A 7,116-nucleotide genomic window follows, 5' to 3' on the forward strand; every position below is an offset into this window, starting at 1 on the left:
TGCTAGTTCATAGCTAGCTATTTATAATGTTCATTGTGTAACTTTTGTATGTATAATGTGCTTTACACACACAACATGAACTATACTCACGTTTATATTCAATTGCTAAAGCGATGCATTGTCCGGAGTTCAAAATACTAACTCCGTGGATCAATTATGTTGAATAATAACACAGACATACTCAAATTCGATACAATATAGATGTCTGATGGATCAATGACCGTTCCTTACGGGAATTGCAAATATCATGATCCCATCATAATATTTGGATACAATTTATATTTTTAATCAATGTGTACATCAATCTTTTACGTGTAGTTTCACTCTCTATAGGCCCCTCCTAACACACACGCTGACTTTCTCTCTCACACATACGCGCACATGATGTATATCCATCGGTGGTCTCTCACACATGCTCACGCACTCTCTCCCGAGGTGTATTTCTTGTAGACATGCTCTCGATATAACCCTACCTCCCTCTCATAACCATTTATGACTGTTTTCACTAACCTTTACCACAAGCACTCTTCCTCTCACAAGCATACGCACGCACAATCCCCATCGACCCTTTCTATATACATAGATCTGCCTATGTGTCTCCTACACGCACATTATATTCAGGCCTGTCTCTCAAACATTGTCTCCACCTCTCTTCCTAATTGACGAGTATGATTCTAGCAGAGCATTCTATAGGATGCCCCTTAAAGTTAGGCTGGATGAATAGTAGTATCAGAGATAATGGGTTACCTTAGTCCGAGGACCTAGGGTTACAAATCCTAGCCAGCTTTGTCAGTGGACACAGAGTCCTTCACGACTCTGCTATCTTTGTCTTGTACGACTAGTCCTCCATGGGTCTCCCTAAATGCGTCACGGGCTGACCAATGTGGTGCCGGATGAAACCAAACCAAGGGCCTCACCTCGGCCCACCGGACCTCACGCAGTGACACACCCTCTGCCCCCAGGTCTCGTTATCTTCTCACACCCACAGATACCAACACAGACACCACACAAAATATTTTCTCCTCGTGCCACTGTCCCCTACCCCCTTGCATATACACACTCAAGGGGCATCTCTCGCCGTGACATCCTATTCGTCTCTCTCTCTCTAGACCTCTCTCATTTCTCATGCTATCTCCCCCCCCCGTCGGCCCCTCTATCCATGCCTCTATCGAATACGTAATACATACACATACCTCTCTAGGCCCTGCCAAATACATCAACTACACATTCACACATGTTACATCACGTACCCCATTAATCTAAAAAGCCATCTCTTCATGTTTATTTCTCATACAACATTCGTTTTGAATAAAACCACACAAAGTGTGGCCAAAAAATATTTTAGAATTTCTACATATATACAACATTACAAAGTCATATGGAGGAGTATGAATGTTAATTTGCATTGCATGGTGCCCCCAATGATATTTAGTCTGCACTGTGAATTTTTATATTTTTATACTATATATAAAGTTAGTCATAATAAATAGAAATGAAGGACATCTCTCTCTCCATCGCATACACCCCCTCTGCGCCCCTTTCATGTACGCACACAAACTATCTCCAAGTCCTCTAAAAGTATGCCCCCAGCACATTCATGCATGTTTCATGTTTCTCTCGCGATATATACAGTGACAATCATTGTATTTGAAGTGAAAGCACGATACATACATTGGACTTCAGAATCCACTCATTAAGGTTACCATTTACGTTTTGTGGTTATTATACAGTCACGGGCTCACCATACAGCTCGGTATTTGCTCAAGACACGACTAGTTGACCAGTTAAACGCTCCACGTGGCACCTCTAGTGTTGCATCATATTATCTCACTACCATTAGGGCCACCTGTTGGCGTGTATAAGAATGAAAACAAATGATAAAAAATATTCACAACAAAAAAATACACTTCCGTGATGATCGTGTTTCTCATAGTAGGTGATGTGGCTTGAAGCTACGTCGGTATTTCCCCAAAGAGGAAGGGATGATGTAGCACAACGGCTGTAGGTATTTCCCTCAGATATGAAACCAAGGTTATAGAACCAGTAGGAGAACCAAGAAACACAACGTAAACAACCCCTGCACACAGATAACAAATCCTCGCAACCCGACGTGTTAAAGGGGTTGTCAATCCCTTTCGGGTAACGGTGCCAGAAATTGGTCCATGACGGGAGAAAGTTGTAACAGATTGAATAAATAGATCAAAAATAAAATAAAGTGCAGCAAAGTATTTTTGGGTTTTTGGATTAATAGATCTGAAAATAAATGCAAATAAAAGTAGATCGCAAAGGTAAATATATGAGAAAGAAGACCCGTGGGCCGTAGGTTTCACTAGTGGCTTCTCTCGAGAAAAATAGCAAATGGTAGGTGAACAAATTACTGTGGGGCAATTGATAGAACTTCAAATAATTATGACGATATCCAGGCAATGATCATTATATAGACATCACGTCCAAGGTTAGTGGACCAACTCCTGCCTGCATCTACTACTGTTACTCCACACATCGACCGCTATCCAGCATGCATCTAGTGTATTAAGTTCATGGAGAAACAGAGTAATGCAATAAGAACGATGACATGATGCAGACAAGATCTATCGATGTAGAGATAGACCCCATCGTTTTATCCTTAGTAGAAACGATACATACGTGTCTTTTCCCTTTCTATCACTGGGATCAAGCACCGTAAGATCGAACCCACTACAAAGCACCTCTTCCCATTGCCAGATAAATAATCAAGTTGGCCAAACGAAACCCAAATATCAGAGAAGAAATACGAGGCTATATGCAATCATGCATATAAGAGATCAAAGAAACTCAAATAACTTTCATGGATATAAAAAGATATAACTGATTATAAACTCAAAGTTCATCATATCCCAACAAACACAGCACAAAAAGAGTTACATCATATGGATCTCCAAGAGAACATTGTATTGAGAATCAAGAGAGAGAGAGAGAGATGAAGCCATCTAGCTACTAACTACGGACCCGAAGGTCTACCAAGAACTATTCACGCATCATCGAAGAGGCACCAATGGAGGTGGTGAACCCCATCCAAGATGCTGTCTAGATTGGATCTAGTGGTTCTAGACTCTGCGACGGCTGGAGGAATATTTCTTCATTTCCCCTAGGGTTCTGGGATTTTTGGGGTATTTATAGATCAAAGAGGCGGTCCGGGGGGCACCCGTGGTGGGCCCAACCCACCAGGGCGCCTAGGCCTCCTGGTGCGCCCTGGTGGGTTGTGCCCCCCGGGGCACCCCCCCAGGCGCAACCAGGTCCCGTTGTGTTCCTTCTAGCCCATAAAAATTATCCGTAAAGTTTTGGGGCATTTGGACTCCGGCTGATATTGATTTTCTGTGATTAAAAAACATGGAAAAACAGCAACTAGCATTTCGCACCATGCCAATAGGTTAGTACCAAAAAATGATATAAAATGACTATAAAACATCCAAGATTGATAATATAACAGCATGAAAGAATCAAAACTAATAGATACGTTGGAGACATATCAGCATCCCCTAGCTTAACTCCTACTCGTCGTCGAGTAGGTAAGTTAGGTAAGTGATAAAAACATAATTTTTGATGTGGAATGCTGCCTAACATGTCATATCATATTCTTTTCTTTATAGCATGGACATTTGGACTTTTAGTTGTTCAAAGCAATAGTCTAGTTTTGACATGATAATTTAGATACTGAAGCATATCAACAATCAACCATGTCTTTCAAAATATCAACGCTAAAATAAGTTATCCCTAGCCCATCATGCTCAAACATTGATCCATTCATGAAACACACTCGAATATTAGCTACACCCAATACTTAAGTACGATCATATTGCCTCCTAGTTGGTGCTTTTATAAGAGAAGATGGAGACTCAAAATAAAAATTGCATAAAGTAAAAGAAAGGCGCTTCGCAGAGGGAAGTAGGGATTTGTAGAGGTGCCAGAGCTCAAGCGAAAAACTTAGATATAAAAACATTTTGGGAGGTGTATCTATCCCACCAATGAAAACAACTTAGAGTTCCCAATACTTTCCATGCATAGATATATCATAGGCGGTTCCCAAACAGAATATAAAGTTTATTCCTTTTTCCACCATACTTTCACTTTCCATGGCTAGCCGTATCCACGGTTGCCCTCCATACCAACACTTTCCAAGGAATTTATTTTTTGACAAAATAAAGTAAATTCATTTTTTTGCATTTTGGGACTGGGCATCCCTAATACCTTTGCCTTAGTCTCGTGCAATGACAAGTGAATAAACACTCTTTTTGAGAATAACACATCTAGCATGGAACATACTAGCCACCCCTCACCACTCCGCGAGCAAAACAAACACACATAAGAGAAGTTTATTTTGAAAATTAGAGAAGGCACCTGCAAATTTGCTCAGAACGGCAAAAGAATACCGCATATAGGTAGATATAGTGGACCCATGTGCAAAACTGGGTTAAACGTTTTTGGATGCACAAGTAGAGGTCACACTTAGTGCAAGATGAAGGCTAGCAAAAGATTGAGAAGCGACCAACCAAGAAACGGATAATCTCGTAAGCAAGCATTAAGCATAAATAACACCGAATAATGCACCACAAGTAGGATGTAATTTCATTGCACGACTATTGACTTTCATACTTGCATAGGGAATCACAAACCTTAACACCAATATTCTTACTAAATCATAATTACTCACCAACATAACTCACATATCACATCATCATATCTCAAAACTATTACTAAGAATCAAGTTTATTATGTCCAATGATCTTCATGATTTTTTTATTATATCCTTCTTGGATATCTATCACTTTGGGACTAATTTTCATGTGTTGCTTTTGACAAGCTCCAACAAATATAAGTGAAGATCATGAGAGTGATGGATTTTTATTTCTGTCAAATTAATTTAAGTGAAGCAAGAGAGAATTACTTGAAAATATCACTAACTCTCAAATAAATCTAAGTGAAGCAAAAGAGCATTTCTTCAAAAATACTAAAGCACACCGTGCTCAAAAAGATATAAGTGAAACACTAGAGCAAGTCCATAGCTCGTAAAAATTTAAGTGAAGCATAGAGAGCAATTCTAACAAGTCATTACATAATTTTGGATCTTTCAAATAGGTCTGTCCAGCAAGGAATGATGACTTAAAACACAAAATAAAACAAGCGAATACTCATATCATACAAGACGCTCCAAGCAAAACACATAGCATGTGACGAATAAAAATATAGTTTTGAGTAAAATACCGATGGTCGTTGGAAGAAAGCGGGGATGCACTACAAAAAAGAATACACTTCCGTGATGATATGTGTTTGTCACAGTAGGCCACGCTTTCTGTCATGCATGTACATCCGTGACAAATTTATGACATAATCAAGATAGTCATACCTTGCTATCTTAGAAGTGTTCCGTGACATTACCAAAATTATCATCACGGAAGTGTCCACTTCCATGATGATAAATTGTGCGTCATGGAAGTGCTTTCGTCAAGGGTGACCGACCCATGGCATCCACCATAACGGGTCGCTCTTAAGCTATCCAGTTTGGTTTTGGATCCGATAACCCGTTAACAGCCCGGACCAATGAGGATTTTCCACGTGTAAAATTGTCATTGGCCGGAGGAAACACGTGTTGGCTCACCATTGGGACAAATGTCATCCATTCATTGGATAGTAGGCACCTATGACAGGTGGACACATGGCACGGCCCTATAGAGGCCCATTCCAGTGAAAAGGCTAGGCCTGTCAAAATAAGCGGGCCAGCCCATTAGCGGCCTACTTAAGTCAGGCCCATATGCAAGTACGGCCCATACAACTTACACAGAATTAGCCCATCAAAGGCCTATTCTAGATTTGACAATTTTCAGCCCATCGTTAGTTTATGCCCGTTATAGCCCCGCTACGTCTTTACGCCCAATTGCGGCCCGAGCTTCTTTCGGTCTGTTAGCAGCCCATCGTTAGTTCCAGCCCGTTAATGGCCCGGAACATCTTTAGGCCATTTTCCGACCCATTCTGTAGTTGGGCCAATTCTAGGCCGCTGTGACTTTAGGCCTGTCCTCGGCCCATTGGGTAAATGGGCCAACTCTTAGCCCATTTTGCTCTCGGCCTGTTAACGGCCCGCACAACAGTTGGGCCTTTGACTTTAGATCCATTAGGGGCCCACATTCTGCAGGGCATCAATTCAGCCCAATGCGACTTTCGGCCTGTTAAAAGCCTAGTTTGCAAATTGGGCCTCCTCTAGCCCATAACACTTTCGGCCTCTTACTGGCCCGTAAAGTAAAAGGGCCGAGAAAAAATTGACATTTATTTCGTCCTGCTAGAGGCCCGCAGGCCATTTCCATTTATGCAGCCCTATCGAGCTTTTGGCTTGTTAACAGCCTGCTAAGAGACGTTGTTTCGGTGGGCCACATCATTTGGGATCCACTTAAAATTATTTTGACCAACCCAGTTAAGGCCCGCTTTGACTACACATGTTTGTTCGTTTGTATGGCATCCAGGAAATGTTTGGGTGTGTTGGACATACTATCGCCTCTAAAAACATACACTGTCCAATAAAAACAATAAGGCATAGAAACATAGAATAATCCTACACTATACAATAAAGACATTACAGTCGAATATACCCACTGGGCATTATAGTTCAGCACCAGTGATAATAAAGTATACACAAACAGCAAATTACATACACTGGACAAATAAAGCTCATACATCATGGACACGCATCAACATAACTTACCATTTGAACTATAATCTCTTCAGAAAATAGGATTGGCCAGATTTCGATAGCACAAATATCAGTCTGCAAAATCTCCAATTCCTTCATGGTTACCGCAGTGTATTGTTTCATTTTTTACTCCTGCATCTAATACATGCATGTCTAATCTCAACTTGTTGATTGTACGTTGAGAATCATGTACACGTTGTCTTGCCACCTCTAGTTGATGCTCGAGAACATTAGCACATTCCAATTCCAATCCATAATCATTCGGTAACAGCCATGCCGCACTGCTCGTAGATCTTTGTGTTGATGTCACTTCATCCTGAAATGTTTCTGTAAGTACACATGACTAGGGCAAAAATATAGTTACAACAGTGAAGCGAGCAAGACAGTCTATTTTGTAC

The sequence above is a fragment of the Triticum urartu genome, chromosome 3, assembly GCF_003073215.2.
Source record: "Triticum urartu cultivar G1812 chromosome 3, Tu2.1, whole genome shotgun sequence".
In the NCBI taxonomy this organism is placed as follows: domain Eukaryota; kingdom Viridiplantae; phylum Streptophyta; class Magnoliopsida; order Poales; family Poaceae; genus Triticum; species Triticum urartu.